The sequence below is a fragment of the Ascaphus truei genome, chromosome 1, assembly GCF_040206685.1.
Source record: "Ascaphus truei isolate aAscTru1 chromosome 1, aAscTru1.hap1, whole genome shotgun sequence".
Classification (NCBI taxonomy): domain Eukaryota; kingdom Metazoa; phylum Chordata; class Amphibia; order Anura; family Ascaphidae; genus Ascaphus; species Ascaphus truei.
Window position 1 is genome coordinate 8,086,370 of NC_134483.1, and position 16,558 is coordinate 8,102,927.

The following is a 16,558-nucleotide window of genomic DNA, read 5'->3' on the forward strand; positions in this document are numbered from 1 at the left end:
ACTGTGTGTGGTACTCAGCAGTAACAATGACCCAGCTTGTGCTAGTAATGCCTCAGTACTGTGTGGTACTCAGCAGTAACAATGACCCAGTTTGTACTAGTAATGCCTCAGTATTGTGTGTGGTACTCAGCAGTAACAATGATCCAGCTTGTGCTAGTAATGCCTCAGTACTGTGTGTGGTACTAGTACTGTGTGTGATACTCAGCAGTAACAATGACCCAGCTTGTGCTAGTAATGCCTCAGTACTGTGTGTGGTACTCAGCAGTAACAATGACCCAGCTTGTGCTAGTAAAGCCTCAGTACTGTGTGTGGTACTCAGCAGTAACAATGACCCAGCTTGTGCTAGTAATGACTCAGTACTGTGTGTGGTACTCAGCAGTAACAATGACCCAGCTTGTGCTAACAATGACTCAGCTTGTGCTAGTAATGACTCAGTACTGTGTGTGGTACTCAGCAGTAACAATGACCCAGCATGTGCTAGTAATGACTCAGTACTGTGTGTGGTACTCAGCAGTAACAATGACCCAGCTTGTGCTAGTAATGACTCAGTACTGTGTGTGGTACTCAGCAGTAACAATGACCCAGCTTGTGCTAGTAATGCCTCAGTACTGTGTGTGGTACTAGTACTGTGTGTGATACTCAGCAGTAACAATGACCCAGCTTGTGCTAGTAATGCCTCAGTACTGTGTGTGGTACTCAGCAGTAACAATGACCCAGCTTGTGCTAACAATGACCCAGCTTGTGCTAGTAATGACTCAGTACTGTGTGAGGTACTCAGCAGTAACAATGACCCAGCTTGTGCTAACAATGACCCAGCTTGTGCTAGTAATGACTCAGTACTGTGTGGGGTACTCAGCAGTAACAATGACCCAGCTTGTGCTAGTAATGACTCAGTACTGTGTGTGGTACTCAGCAGTAACAATGACCCAGCTTGTGCTAACAATGACCCAGCTTGTGCTAGTAATGACTCAGTACTGTGTGTGGTACTCAGCAGTAACAATGACCCAGCTTGTGCTAGTAATGACTCAGTACTGTGTGTGGTACTCAGCAGTAACAATGACCCAGCTTGTGCTAGTAATGACTCAGTACTGTGTGTGGTACTCAGCAGTAACAATGACCCAGCTTGTGCTAGTAATGCCTCAGTACTGTGTGTGGTACTAGTACTGTGTGTGATACTCAGCAGTAACAATGACCCAGCTTGTGCTAGTAATGCCTCAGTACTGTGTGTGTGGTACTCAGCAGTAACAATGACCCAGCTTGTGCTAACAATGACCCAGCTTGTGCTAGTAATGACTCAGTACTGTGTGTGGTACTCAGCAGTAACAATGACCCAGCTTGTGCTAACAATGACCCAACTTGTGCTAGTAATGACTCAGTACTGTGTGTGGTACTCAGCAGTAACAATGACCCAGCATGTGCTAGTACTGTGTGTGGTACTCAGCAGTAACAATGACCCAGCATGTGCTAGTACTGTGTGTGGTACTCAGCAGTAACAATGACCCAGCTTGTGTTGGTAATGCCTGAGTAAAATAATCCCTCAGGTGTGCTAGTCACTGTTTAGCGCAGGGATATTCTCAGGTGTGTGCCCCGCCTGGCGCAGGGATCCGCCCAGATGTGACACGTCCTCTCCCTTCCACCTCATATGAGAAAATGATTTGGGACCCGCCCTCCTGTCAGTCAGAGCAGGCCGGTTCTGACTTCCCGGACACGCCCCCCCCCCCACTTCTCATTGGCTGACACACTTTGTTATACGTCAATCATCTCTGTCACCTGTGCGGTTTCAACTCAGCCTCCTCTCACCGGCCCCGCCCCCTTTCTCCGCCCGCACACCCCTCCTGCCGTTGTGGGATGGGCCAGGCCGTCCCTCGGGGCCGCTCTAGGTGAGCTGATCCAAGTAGGGCGGAGAGGGGTGTGTGTATATGTGTGTTCAGTTTGGTGGATGGCGCTTTCGCCTCAGTCGCGCTCGCGCTGTTCCCCCGCCTGCCCGCACCTGCTGCCCAACGTTCACCGGCGCGAGGCGCAGAAGGATCCGGAAGCTCGCGGGGGTCAGTGAGGAGGTGGTGGTGACCCGGGGGACCCCCCTGCCCTTCACCACTTACCCCTGGGGACTCCCTTGCCCCTTACCTCTTACCCCCGGGGCCGCTTATCTCACCTGGCTACAACTTTATCGAGCCCGCCGGGGGTCGCCACTTTCCCCTCCCTTACTTTCATCATCTTCCCCCTCTCCTCCCTCTATCTCCCCGTACTCCCTCCGGGGCACCTATCCCCCCGGATACCCTCCGTACCTCCCCCCTCCGGGGCATCTCTCCTATTCCCCCGGACACCCTCCGTACCTCCCCCCACCCCTCCGGGGCACCTCTCCTATCCCCCCCCTCCGGGGAACCTCTCCTATCCCCCCCCCTCCGGGGCACCTCTCCTATCCCCCCGGATACCCTCCGTACCTCCCCCCCCCACCCCTCCGGGGCACCTCTCCTATCCCCCCCCCCCCTCCGTGGCACCTCCTACCCCCCCGGATACCCTCCGTACCTCCCCCCCCCACCCCTCCGGGGCACCTCTCCTATCCCCCCCCCCCCCCTCCGTGGCACCTCCTACCCCCCCGGATACCCTCCGTACCTCTCCCCCCCTCCCCTCTCTGGGGTTCCATTCTCCTCACCGGAGGGCTCTCTCTTCTCCATCCGCCTGGTGCCCTCTTTTAGCCCCCCCCCCCCCTGTCAGCGATGCCCGGGAGCTATTAATACTGCGGGTAATCCCGGGACTCCCCCCTCCTCTCTGTGCAGGGCATGCCCCCCGGGGTGACCCCCCTCACACCGCGGCCATGTCTCTCCTGTGTGTCCGAGGTGAGTGACCCCCACCTTACTCTGATACTATGGGGGGGGGGGGGGGGGGGGGGGGTACCACACGGCTGTGTAGTAATACATTGAGTATCAGTACTCTGTGAGGCACAGCACTGCTGCTCCCTGTGCTTCTCAGGCCAGAGTAACATACCAACTTACACTTCCAATGTGTGTCCCTTTATTAAGGATAATTTCACACAAACTCTCATTTCATGTGTAATATATAAAATGGGCTCCTGAATGTGCGGCCGGGCTTGCGTCTCGCCCAATGCGTGTCGCGCAGTACCACTCATTTCTCTGAGCAACATCCCCGCTGGGGGGTGAGCAGGATACGTGGCCTGTAATGTGGACCACTTTCTCCTGAAACGTGTGTCTATAACGATGTGTATGTGATATCAAGTCTGTGATCTGGTTTTGTGTGGATAATAGACCTTATCGAAAGTACGATGTATATCTGCGCACACGTGTGTGTGTGTGTAACCAGGTCTGTGTATTGCTCGGTACATGGAGCTGTTGTATGTTGGCTGTAAGAGAAACTTTGGAACACAGGTAGTTTGGGGGATTTCTTGTGTTTTGAGGTGTCGCACCTGGCTGGGATAGGAAGATGCTGCAGGAGTTGAGTGACCTCTTCACTCGCAGTCTTGGCCGTTCTGTATTGAGATCAACATTACATTTATTGTAACTGTGTAGCAAAAATCAACTAACGGGCGGACAAAATGAGCCTCTCTCGCCTCTTACAATGAGAAACCCCAGTAGCTCCAATTGCTTCTCACTATCAGTGTAAGGAGCGCAATTCATAGCGACATAACTGAACCGCAAGAGCTTGCAATCTGTTCTGTGTCGCTTGCCCAGGAACGTAGACGAACTGGCCTGGAGAGTTAGTTTTGTAATGTGGAGGTTATACCCTAACGCACACGGCTGCTTTTCTCTTTGCACATGTCCTTTTATACGTTCTACGTTCTACCGTGTTCAATATGGGGCGGGAAACTCTGCTCCTCAAAACCCCACCAACAGGTCAGGTTTTCAAGATATCCCTCCTTCAGCACAGGTGGTGCTATCTTCGACTGAGCCACCTGTGCTGAAGCAGGGATATCCTTAACGCCTGACCTGATGGTGGCCCTTGAGGACTGGCGTTTCCCAGCCCTGGTGTAGAGATGTCGCACAAGGAGTAATGCACAGTCTGAGTTCGGATGCATTTGAATGTACGTTTGTGCATCTTTCTCTGCTGCTTACTGTATTCGTTACAATCAGATCAGCCTCTGTTAATCCCCTTCTGTGTGTAATTTGGCTCCTGGAAAGTATTCGTTTCAGCTTCAGTTCCTGCAGGCATCTTATTTGTTAATCTAGCACATCATTTCACAGAAGTGCACACACAGCCCTGGGTGTGCCATCAGAAATGAAATGTAAATGTTTCTGGGGCGTGGAGGGGGGAGGGGTCATGTGGCGAATTATTTTCTCACTTTTCGTGTAATTAGGAATGTGACTTCTCACTAATTTACATGTCCCAGCCCACGTCCATCTGCTACTTTTCTTGTGACTCTGTCATGCTCTTAATCTCTTCTCGGGATACACAGATTTCTTTCCTTCCTCCTCCTCAGTCCCCTTCCATGCTCTCTGTACACAGTGTATTCATTCCTGCCTGTGGGTTTCCTTCCACATAACACCGCAGGGTTACAGATCGGGCAGGTGTTTTCAGGAATGCACCTTCTGTTCAACTACTGAATAAAAAGAGCTGGTATGTAACCCTTTCTCTGCCAGAGGGGTGTACAACACGTTACAAGGCCAAAGACACGTGAGGTTGTTCTCTGTCCACCTCTGCACCAATAATATGTATTATACATGTATTATACATGTTGCAGTATATTGTTTTATGGTAATGGAACATAATAATGCTCTCTTGGTTTATGCCAAATATTACGAAAGAAGTGATATTTTTGGGTCTCCCACTAAAACGGAACATCCTGTGTTTTATAATGGTTAACACTGAGTGTAACTACTACACACTTCCATACTGGAGCACTTGCAATGCTGAGGATAGTTGCTTTGGGCAGCTGAAAGGGGTTAGCAGACATGTTCTTTTTCAGGGGGGAGAAAATTCACTTTATCCCTCCCCCCTCACATAGCGAGATATAGATATCTGTATCTCCCGATCAGGGCTTGTTGGAGGTTTGTGTAAATGCATGCATAGGTAATACACTAATATGCATCCAATATTGCATTAAGTGGGTTCAGTGGATGTTAATTTAGTTCAAGGAACATTTAATGGGTGCTGAAATAAGACTTTGGTTGTTTGATGTTGCTTGTCGAAAAGAGAAGTTTCCTGTGCAATATGATTGGACTTAATCTGTGTCAGAAATGGTATGTAATATAATTGAATAAAATGACCCCTGTTTGTAGCAGAATTTTTGTTCAAGTTACACCCTTTACGGTTAGTGTTTTCTGATGCTTGAAGGTAGCTGCATAGGTTCATTACATACAATATGTTTTTTTTGAGCAAAGTAGATTGAAAATGTGATATATTTTACATTTAAAAATGTTAACAATTTTCTCTAGTATCTCAGGTGTAGTAGAAAAGTGCGCTCAATTTTATAAGTGAGTGTCACTGAAGTAAATATTATTAGTGAAAATACTGCAGATCCACTGGTGCAAGTGACAACAGTGTGTTAGGTGAATAATGATTTGTGAAAGGACACAAAACTTTCCATGTGATTGGGGGTATGCTGCTGACCTATTGGATGGCTTGGACATCACAATCTAAGAATATAAAAAGTAAAGCACATAACCTTCCTATTATAGTGGTGAAAATGTTACTGTAAGTGGTATCAAAAAGGGAGAGGGGGGGGGGCTAATGAACATGTACAGTACAAAAAACACAGCAGTTAAAAGCTTTTAGGTATAAAAACCATAAGCCTGGATATCAGAATCGGTCCTCGCTCTAATGTCCAAACTCGTGATGGTGGGAGGCAGGCAGACTTGAAATCATCGCTGGTTTAACACTCGGTCCAGCACAGAAAGTTCCAAATTCAATGGAGCAGGCTCTTGTTGCAATAGTGAGCCGGAATTTGTCAATGACACCAGGCAGGGAGATGATCACCGTAGTAGAACGGGTGTAGTACTTTAGCTCACCCAGACCCTTCCAGAGTGTGGTTTTGATTGATATCAGCTAAACTATGCCTAGATGATTAAAAAGGGTCTTAATCCTTCCTAATAGTGTGCATGCTCGCCAATTGTAACAAGGAGAACTGAACTGCTTTTAATTATGTAAACTCTAGCTCTTTTCTTTCCAATTCTTAATCACAAGCATTTAATGGCACAGGTTCTATCCACTGCTACTACAAAAGGAAACTTCAGGCATTTTAGGCCTCGTCCATGGTAAGTGCTTGCTTGCTGACGCGCGCTCCCGCTCAGCACTGAGCCCCTACAGCCGCAATTAGAACGGCTTTAGTAGGGGATCGCCTACGCTTACGCAAGCGCGTGGAAGCGTAGGTCTTAGCAGATTTTAAAATTCCCCTGCTTGCCTGCGCGCAGGGCCGGTCATGTGAGCGGTTCGCCCAATGAGGGCGAACCAGCTCCGTGATGCCACTGGCCTGCCCCGGCCCGCCCCCTGACGGCGCGCAGGGCAAGCAATTGCAAGGCCAGGGAAAGCGCCCGCTTTCCCTGAGCCTCAGCACGCCAGCGGGGAGCCTGGCCGAGGCCTGCTGGCGTGCTGAGGCGTGCTGAGGCGCAGGGAAAGCGGGTGCTTTCCCTGGCCTGGCGGTTTCTTACCGCACGCGTTGTCAACGGGCCGTCAGGGGGCGGGGCACATCACTGGCCGGGGGCGGGCCAGTGACGTCACGGAGCTGGTTCGCCCTCATTGGGCGAACCGCTCACGTGACAGGCCTGTCGCGCCGGCAAGCGGGGGAATTTTAAATTCCCCTAAGACCTGCGCTTCCGCAAGCGCGCGAAAGCGCAGGTGAGCCCCTACTAAAGCCGCTCTAATTGCGGCTGTAGGGGCTCAGTGCTGAGCGGGAGCGTGCGTTAGCACGCTTCCCCCTGCAAGCGCTAAACATGGCCAAGGCTTTAGAAGTGATCGAAGCGCTTGTCAATTCCCAAGCAATGTATCTGAAGTGATGCACGATAAAAAGGAAATATTTTCTGTGTACTGCATCAAAAGGTACAATTGGACTGCACTCACACTGTGAATGTGTCCTGAAGATGGATAGAGGGAATTCTATAGTTAACTTGGTAAATAGTGTACGACGCTCTTGGAATATGTCTGTGTTTAATGTATTTTGATCTCCATTGTCACGTGACATGTGCACCTGCATTTCTTACAGAGATCGCTGTTTCTTATACATGTGGACTTAAGGTTGTGTTTTGTTTTTTTCTTGCAGCCTTTTGGCTTATCCCACATCTGGCTATAATATCCCTCACCATTTTCTGCTTCATGCCTTTATTCTTATTGCGGATACTTGTTCGTTCTTTTACCTGAAATAGCCCAGTGATGTGGGAATATACTGACGAGGCATATTCCTGAGTAGGTCACGCTTCGTGGTTCTTTTTTTAGACTTTGCACAAACTACATTTGCAGGATGCATGGTGACGAGGGTTTTCCAGGGTGTCAGTCATTTACTCTCTTTATTTCTCCAAGGCTGAAAATAGAAATTTCTATCACCACGGTTTTCCCACTTACCATGAGAAGTAGAACTGGCCATGTGTTGTTGCACTTAAGGCTCTGCTAGTCAAGTTGCTAAGTTTGGATTGTGTCATTGTATTGTATATTAAAGTAAATGATATATTTTGTATGTATTTCGAAGAGTGTTTGGTTGGAAAAAAAAATGATTGCGCTAGCCTAAAATTAAGCTTCTCTAGCAAACCACTATATAGCCTAATCTAACCCAACACTTTAGGCCTGGTTCAAAAGTTAGAAGATTTCCAAACATGCACCAGAGCAGGTATTTTTTCCAGAGATTTGGAACTTCTGTTTCCTTTGCTTTGGCTGGGGAGTAAATCTCGACCCAGTTTGGAAATTAAAACAAAAAAACAGCTGGGGCTATTTGTTGCACAGTTGAACACGCAGGTGTTAATATTTGACATACTGTATGAAAATATCAGACTTGCCCAATCACAAAGTTTTTGAAATCTAAAAAGATCTAATAGATTTTAGAACTGTAATTATTTCTAAATCAATGGTATACAAACCGGGTGGGATGGTCGCATAAAAAAATAAAAATGATGTGGTGTAATGCATAATGTTTATTTTTCATGTGTCTGTTCTAATGTCTTATTTCTACTGCTAATACACTTCCAAAGCATTGTCAAATAACAAGAATCATAAAGTGCGGATGAGACAATATTTGAGTGTTTAGTGCTTTGGGATAGTGTCCCGAAACGGTCTTATATTGAAGAATAAATGAGGGTTTAGGGAGAATAGTTTAACATTTGTTAGTTACTAATGTGAAGATTTTTTGGAAACCGTTGTGAACTACTCCCGAGGATGATGATTGAGTTATGGGTCTACTTTTAACTTGTAAACTCTCTAGTGGCAGTGACAAAAGTAAAACCTTTTTCATCCTGGTTAATTCTTCAATCCTGTTGATTTGATTTTCTGTGACTCGCTGTATTCCTATATAACCTCTGGATTTATCTGCTTAGAACCGTTTTACTCATTCTTGGAAATGATTCATGTGAGAGCAGCTCTGTCTGGATTATCGTGCTTTGTTAATCTTTCCTTCATACCGTGCAGTATATACATATGTAATGCACTTTCCCCCCCCACCCCCTGGGAGATATGGCTACTACATATGTGGTGCGTTACCTGCAGGATGCCCGAGTCTCCGCTGCTGGAAGCCTGGGATGTGCCAGAGTTGCCAATTGCTAGCGCCTCCACCTGTACAGGATCCTACTATTTAACACCCACATACACTGAACCCACCCTGTTACAAGAACCCATGCAATAACGTGGCTAAGAGTAACAGTTTTACTACATGCAAAAGAATAGCAGATATACAGTACACAGTCCCACCAACCGGTACTCTCCAATAATCCCCTCCCTGCCAAGTCCACTCACACAGGTGAGATAGTCACTCAATGTCCTGAGGACCTTGGGCACCCAACCACTCTTGTGTCCCCAAGTAGCAATCCCCACCCAAGTGTGTGTGTGTGTGTGTGTGTGTGTGAGACAGCGCTGCCCCACTAGCGTGTGTACAGTTTGTACACCTGCCGGGGTGAGGTACCTGCTGGGTGCTCCAATACCCGGTTGCGCTGATACTGTAAGGAAGGATCCAGCGATGTCATCCGCGAAGCTTCCGCCTCTAAGTTGGGTGGTGTCCCGCGTGAACGGTTCCACTATGAAGAATGTCTCTGTACGTATGGGTATGATTCAGTCTCGGATCGTCAAGGGCCACGTCACAGCCGTGTCCTGGCTATTCCCTCACTTGTGAGCTACAGGACAGGGTCCCTATCTATGGGGGTCCCTGGAGCAGCCACAAGCAATCACAGTGAGTCGGGGACTAGACGGTCTCTGGAATAGTGCAGGGGTCACAGACACCCTGCACCTACACAACCTACCCTAAGCTTGTCCCAGCTCCGACTGGCGTGCGCCTCAGCATGCGCAAAGCATCAATCTCCAGAGCAGGAGACTCTTGGCTGCTGCAGCTCATGTGGTGCTTCAGCCCTATGGCCTTCTGGGAGCTGTAGTCCTCCTGCAAGGTTTCTAGGCAATGGCTACCCCTCTCCTGCTCTCTGCGCTTGCACGGCCACATCTATCATGGTGGCGCCCTGCTATGTGAGCCACCGCAGACCGTTGGTGACCTGCTCGCCATCCTGATTGTCTGCACCCCTCAGCAACATTCCCCGCTGTAGCGGAGATAAGCGGGACCCAGGGGGGGACCCTGCTATACTTTTTTTTGCTATGTGTTTTTTGTGATCATGCTAGACAATCATGCTACAACTACAGTGTTAATATCGCTGTAGAAAAATCTGTAAAGTGAGGGACTTTTACAAAGACACATTGGGGGTTTTCATTGAACTGCAGTAGTGCCGGCTTGGCACACAGAAACGCACATTAAAGTCAGTGGAATCTGCGCTATTGCATTTTATTGAATAAGCCCCGCTGTGCTCTGCCCCAGAGAACTAACGCTTCCATTTTTCTTGTCTGTGAGCTGGCATGTCCCTTTCTCGCCAGTTTCAAACACTTTTTCCCCCTTTCACACAGTCATTTTAAACACTGGTAATGTCATAAAAAATGCTTGAACGTGAAACTCGGGAGCTTTGATCGGCACCAGTGGTAAATGTAACATTGCCTTGTGATGACTCATATAAACTTACATAGGACTTTAAGAGGGCGTCATTCTTATTCTGACAAATTGCGCCTGGCATTGTGCCAACCAGAACTTAAAACCGCAGTCTGCGCTACTGGCAAATTTTGCGGAACTGCTGTGGCACTCTCGTGTGGCGGACCCTCTGGCACTCAAATGGTGAACGCCTATTCATACTATAAAATGATTTGTGGAAATCTGATCGTGACGGATTTTAGCATTTGTGGTGACTGGGTTGTAATTGGTTTGCAATTTGGTTAAATTTGAATGGTACATTTGTGCTGTAAATGGGAAGAAGGGTCTCGCAGAGTCTCAGAATTGTCACAAAAATGTACGTCTACAAACAGCATATTGCTGCATTGTGCCTCGAATATAGCCGCTTTCTAGTTGGTCAAGTTTTGAAGAAAAATAAATGTAGTTCTGCACTGCATGGGGCGTGTAATCCTTTGTTGGATTTTGAAGATGTTTATTTCCTGATCTCCACATGAATGGGAGTACTCCTCCCCTCAGCGCAGTAGGAAAGGAAACTTCTGCAGGTAAATGGCATATAAGCCCTTCCCCCTCCACCTGCAGGCCAGTCTCTTCTTCTTTTTATTTTTTTCCTTCCTGTCCTACAGCTTGGCAGTAGTTTGTTATTTTCTTAAGACGGACTCGCCATGATTACAGCTAGTGTATTTGATCCAGGTGGTTCTCAATCCTCTTCTCCCCGAGGCTCCAGTAGTACCATGCGTCCCTTGTGACTGCCGCTGAAGGCCCCCAGTGACCAGCTATACTCACGAAGGTGTCTGCAAAGCATGCAGGCTGGAGGGAAGACGGCTGACCACCTGGGTTGTACACGTGGTCTTGTGTACCAAGAGTGCGCAAAACAGAGCTTCTTAAAGCAGCAAGCGCCTATGATGTCATCAGAAGTAGTCCCGGCCTGCCCATATTTAAGGGCGCAATATCTTCTTGGTGCCCAGTTGCAGTCAGACGTCCCAGGAACCTGCAAAAGGTCTCAAGGAACTGTCGAGCGTGGGAATCGGCTTAAACGGAAGCGGGATGTGTGAAACTGCATCACGCAAATGGTCGCTGCCCAAATCATCTGGGCGAGTCACATGCTGGTAGATTTACTGTCGTGTGCAAAACATGAAGTGAAGATTATTTTTTTTTACTGCAGAACCTCTGGATGTCAACTAGGAGACATCAAGATAGAAATGGATGTATTACACAAAATGAGAAAGGTGACTAAAAAGTCGTATCTGTGTGGCTTGTGATAAATCGAAACTAGACACGCACAAAAATAAGATTGTGTAAGGACCACTGCTACAGAATCTAATTAACAAATGAGCACTTTTTTGTCTTGAATGAAACGCACAGTCTCCCAAAGTGTGGAATCATTGAGATCATAGGCAAGCAGACATTGCCAGAAAAGATCTACGTCAGACGACCCTGGATCAAAAGGAATGATCGTTGGATGAATCGGGGAAGTTTCAGCAATTCTCAGAAAGTGAATATGGTTTTTCATCAGACCAGAAGACCATAGCAAAAGTCAGACTAGAGGTGGACTCCTAAACTATAGCGATGGAGGCTCTAGAATGAAAGGATCCAGAGGAAGAACATTTCTGGCAAGATAAGTTGTTCAGGGGGTCACAGAGAATAATTTCCAAGAGGCAAGTTTGCATGAAATGAGTGCCCCACAGTGCGCAGTCAGGGGAATCTGTATAGGTTCATTGAATTAAAGACAGGTGGGTCCTACAAGTCATATCCATTGGGTGCCATCTAGAATTCATACAGGAGCTATGTCAAAACTTTGTAACGAGCACATGGCCATGATCGCAGCAAGAAACAAAGCATTGCAGCGCATCTTGCAAGATCTAATACACCACAACGTAATAAAGGTGGTTCCCTTTTCCCAATATTTCTAGTGAAAAAAGCACCTCCGTGTAACATTGAGACATTTCTTCATAATAAACATGCTACATGTTAAGCAGAGAGACATTAAACTTTGTACTCTGTGTAGTACAACACTTTGCCTCACGTCCAGAGGTCCAGCCCAAATTGCGTCTGTCACGGGAGACCATGACTTTTGACACTTAATTTTTATACCGGGATCATTCACTAGGCAAAATAAGGTAGTAAAAACAAAATGCAGTTTATTCGGGTAAACCAGCGTACAACACACAGAATACACAAAATACAGATACAAGCACACCTGCTGAGGGTCTGGGGATGAAATCCAGGCTCTACTAGGTGCAGGGAGCCTGCTTTGGTAGGCTTACCCTGACCCGGGCTTCCTGGCTCGCTTTTCAATTTCAGTTAATAGCTGCGACTGCTACTTTCTAAAATGAGAACCTGGACCTCGCGTCTGACTGTCTCTGCAGGGCAGACTGTCCTGGCTTCAAAACGAAGCCGGTTGCTCTGCGATTTGCAACAGAGCAACTTTGAAAAGCCTGCCCTGGCTTCATCAACATAAGCCACTAGATCGTCTGATTCTCTGGGTTCTCCTTACACACTCTGCTGAGCTATCTTCAGCATGGAGGTAGGAGGTGCGACCAATCAGAGCATGGGAATTCCCGGCTGCCAGCCAATAGGAATAGGGGCTTGTCCTTTGTCAGAGGAGGGGGCGTGCTATGCTGGCTCGGGATGCCCCGAGGGCATCATTCTGCCGCTTCCCTCAGTCAACCCATTGCCACCTACTGGGCAGTTTCCCATGAGTCTAGCAGACTGAAGTGTCCTCCCCGCAGGGGGTCTCTGTTCTCTGGACCCAGTACTCCGCCCTGCCCCGGCCACTTAGCACCTCGACACCTCAATATCCCGTCTCCTTTCAACTCAGATGTCAATCCAGACTGCACGGCAATTGTATGGATGCCCGAGCTGACAGAATAGACATTTTATAGTAAAAGCACAACTAAAATAAAACATACTTTAATACATAGGATCACTTGGGGAGACCCATATATATATGCAGGACATAGGACTGGGATATCTGGGCTCGAAAACCAGGAGTCTGAGGAACACTGGGCAGCCCCGGAGTAATTCTACCCGGGTACCGGCAAATCATGCCTGCTCGCCGAGGAGAATTAGGGGAATACCGGTATCTTTGGCCCCCTAACTCCTGCAAACAAAACAATTGCATTTCTACCCAAATATCTCACCTAAAATTTACACACATAGTTTCGTGAGTCTGGGGCACAGGGAACATGAAACGTGGAAAAGCAGGAGACACTTTAACTTTTAGATGTTATAATACCTGGCCACTGGCTTATGGTGCTAGGTAGTTGCCAGTGACCCACAGGTCTCAGGGGGTAACCAGATGGGCTTTATTGTATTGCCTGGTTACCCCTTTACTGTCACAGCGTCTCATTAGCCTGATGCTAGTCTCGGACACTGAAATAGAATGCTTCTGCAGCAGATTGCTCGTCATTTTTCAGGTTGATCTCATCCACCAAGTGATAAAAATAAGTGTACAATAGCGCTCGCGTGACAACAAAATTATATAATGAAAAACCTGTGATAGAGTCCAAAAAGAGTCCTGGAGCTGCCCAAAAGGTTCCTCTGGCTATCTCACAACCAGAAAGGATGTAGGGATTGAGAACTTCTTGTGGCGCTAAGGCAAAGGGTGCCCTATAGGATGGGGAATGAGTGAGGACAAAATCTCTTCTTAGGAATGATGACCTCAAGAAACGGGAGACAAAACATATAGAACACTGCAATAGTGCATTACCCAAGGATGATATATAAACAGAGCAATTCAATAAGACATAAATGCAAAACATATCATCCTTGGGTAATGCACTATTGCAGTGTTCTATATGTTTTGTCTCCCGTTTCTTGAGGTCATCATTCCTAAAAAGAGATTTTGTCCTCACTCTTGATCTCATCCACCAGCTGAATCGTTTCACTGTGAAAGAAAAAATAAGGGAGATGAAAAAGATTAAGGGTGAGATGCATAGGCATGCTGTGTGGCTGTGTGAAGAGCGTCAAGTGTGTGTACTGGACTTGGTTCTGACCCTGTGGACCATCTTACAAATCTGTTATCCCTTGGGCATGATACCGAACGCAGCGTAGTGTCACATGCATGCCCCATTGCCGTAGCCACACCCATGTGGAGAAATGGAGAAAGATGGCCAAAAGCCTTGCCATTTGTGTACCCAGAAAAGCTAATTCTGCACCAGGTACCTGTACCCCAATCCATCACACCCTGCTCAGCTCACCCAGGATCCTGCTTACCTCACCCTGAACACTGCTCACTTGACTCCAAAAACAGCTCAGACGAACTTGAACCAACCCCCCACACAGTAGAGCTGCAGCCTTGCTGTAACCGGTGACTTATTCAGACGCAGCTTGGCAATGGCAAGTGACTTTGTAATGTACAATTCTGATCCCTCACGTACAAGACACAATGGAAGGAAAAATTGACCTTTTTAGAGCAGATGGACCAAATGGCGAGGAACATCACCGGTCTCTATTCAATCCCAGACAGTGATGAGGAAATTGTGGCTATGAGCCCAGGTGATGCAGAAACCGACCTGCCGGAAAGTGACATCCCGGAGAAGTTACCTTTGCCTGATTTCCAAAGCACACCTGCGGTACTACTAAAGCGAAGACGCACTGATTTCACTGCCTGTGGAGCAGAGATTTGTGAGACTCGGCTATCCCTTGCCGTTTCTATTTGCCAAGCTAATATTTGAATTTTGATCACACTGCCAGTGGTACAATAACGTGAGCTTTGGCGCCGAGGGTGTAAGGCTATTCCCGACAATTTGAAGAGCTATTTTCGACGAACTGAAGAAGCAGTTTAAGTACACTGCGGCACAATTAAAGGCTGTGAAAGGCGCAATCAATGGACTTTACGGTATCGGAGAACTGTGGGCTGGACTAATCGGTGATTGAAACTGATGACTGAAACATGAATTTATTGAATAATACAGTTTATAATGGGTTTTGATGCAGGAATTTATTTTGTCAATGTTTTAATCCTTGTTTTCATCATTTTGTTTCAGGTTTGCAGGCGGATGAACATAAACGCCATGTTCGTGTAGGAAACACATCCAGCGATACTATAAGGTAATGCATGAATTACATCTAGTTCTTCTCTAAAAAAAAACACACTTTTTTACGTTTGACCTGTAAAAGAGACCGCAAGAATGTCGGTTGAAGATTTGTATTTCAAAATGTCTTTGCATAATTTTAGTCCTTGTTTAATTCTTGTTTTCAATTATTTTGGCATATTTGGTAGGCTGACATAGTTACATACTGTAGTAAGTACTTTGTCCGTGTAGGAAGCACATCCAGATATAATGAAGGTAATGTATGCCTTCCATTCAATTGGCAATACCTGTACTGCGCATACGTAAAGTTTGCATGCTCAGCAAATCAGTGACACGCATGTGTTGCATAGTACACGCATGAGCAGTTTCATTGTTGTGTTTCAAAAAGTGTAATTGATGCATCTATTTCTTTATTAATAAACAACTGTCTCTATTTTACAGGTCAAACTGTATGAGGCAACCAGATGAAGTTTTAAGATTGTATTGTAAGAAGATTGAAGATTGTATTTCAGTCTTTATATCAACTGTCATTTACTGTACTCTAATAAAAAAAAGTAATACTTTAATAAAAATATCAACTGTCTCTTACTGTATGTACTCTAATAAAAAAAAGTCATACTTTACAAAATATTTTGTAGTCATCTGAAGTTTTTATGGGAATAAGTGGTGGGTTACATTGAAATGAATCGGATATCATATGAAATGTATAGGAATACATAAAGGGTTACATTGCATTTAGATTAAGAAACACTAGTGCCGCCTATAATTACAGCAGAGCGGTACTGCCGCTGCGTCCGCAAAACGCAAATACATGCCAGGGATTTACACTTGCTGTCTCTCTGACCATGTGAAACCAAGTCTTGCTACATGTGTGTTAAATAATACACTGTTAACAATCTATACTGCTCCCTGGTGTACTTCCATCTTTTCTTTTTTTAGCAGTGTTCTTAGTAGATGCAACTGCATTTAGCTACATAAAGCGTTGCCATATTGGGTAATGGTGAGCTCACTGAGTAATAGTAACACTTGTTTATGAGCCTCTGCAACTATGCAGTAAAACGGCAGCAATCTACTGATTCCTTAATCGCTGCAATGAATGCTGCCTTTCATTTACTCATTTGAATTCACACATTTAGTTCATATTGTATGCAAGTTATAAGTAAAAAATAACAATTGCCAATGATATACTGCCAATATAGTGACCCCAAGCATCGTGTTGAAAAACACATACAGTATTGGTAATCCACTTGTAATACAGTAATCTAATAACATTACTACTACTACTACTACTAATGCCACTTTCTAGCAGTTTTTTGTTGTAGGTATACACTTTTAGAAATACATAACCTTGGCGAGTGCAAAACCTTCCCAAATCCACAGTATTGTATATTTATAG

The 16,558-nt window shown here is 46.3% G+C and overlaps 1 long non-coding RNA gene across 3 annotated transcripts; it reads left to right on the forward strand.

Annotated features, from left to right (window-relative positions):
- Positions 1–1,889: 1,889 nt before the first annotated feature.
- Positions 1,890–16,303, forward strand: LOC142473268 (uncharacterized). Of its 3 annotated transcripts, none has more exons than XR_012790034.1 (3): positions 1,890–2,837; positions 15,115–15,417; positions 15,604–16,303. It is a non-coding gene; the product is annotated as an uncharacterized LOC142473268 (long non-coding RNA). The 3 variants fall into 3 exon arrangements; XR_012790045.1 differs by having other exon boundaries at positions 15,115–15,178; positions 15,351–16,303; XR_012790027.1 differs by having other exon boundaries at positions 15,115–15,178.
- The last annotated feature ends 255 nt before the right edge of the window (positions 16,304–16,558 follow it).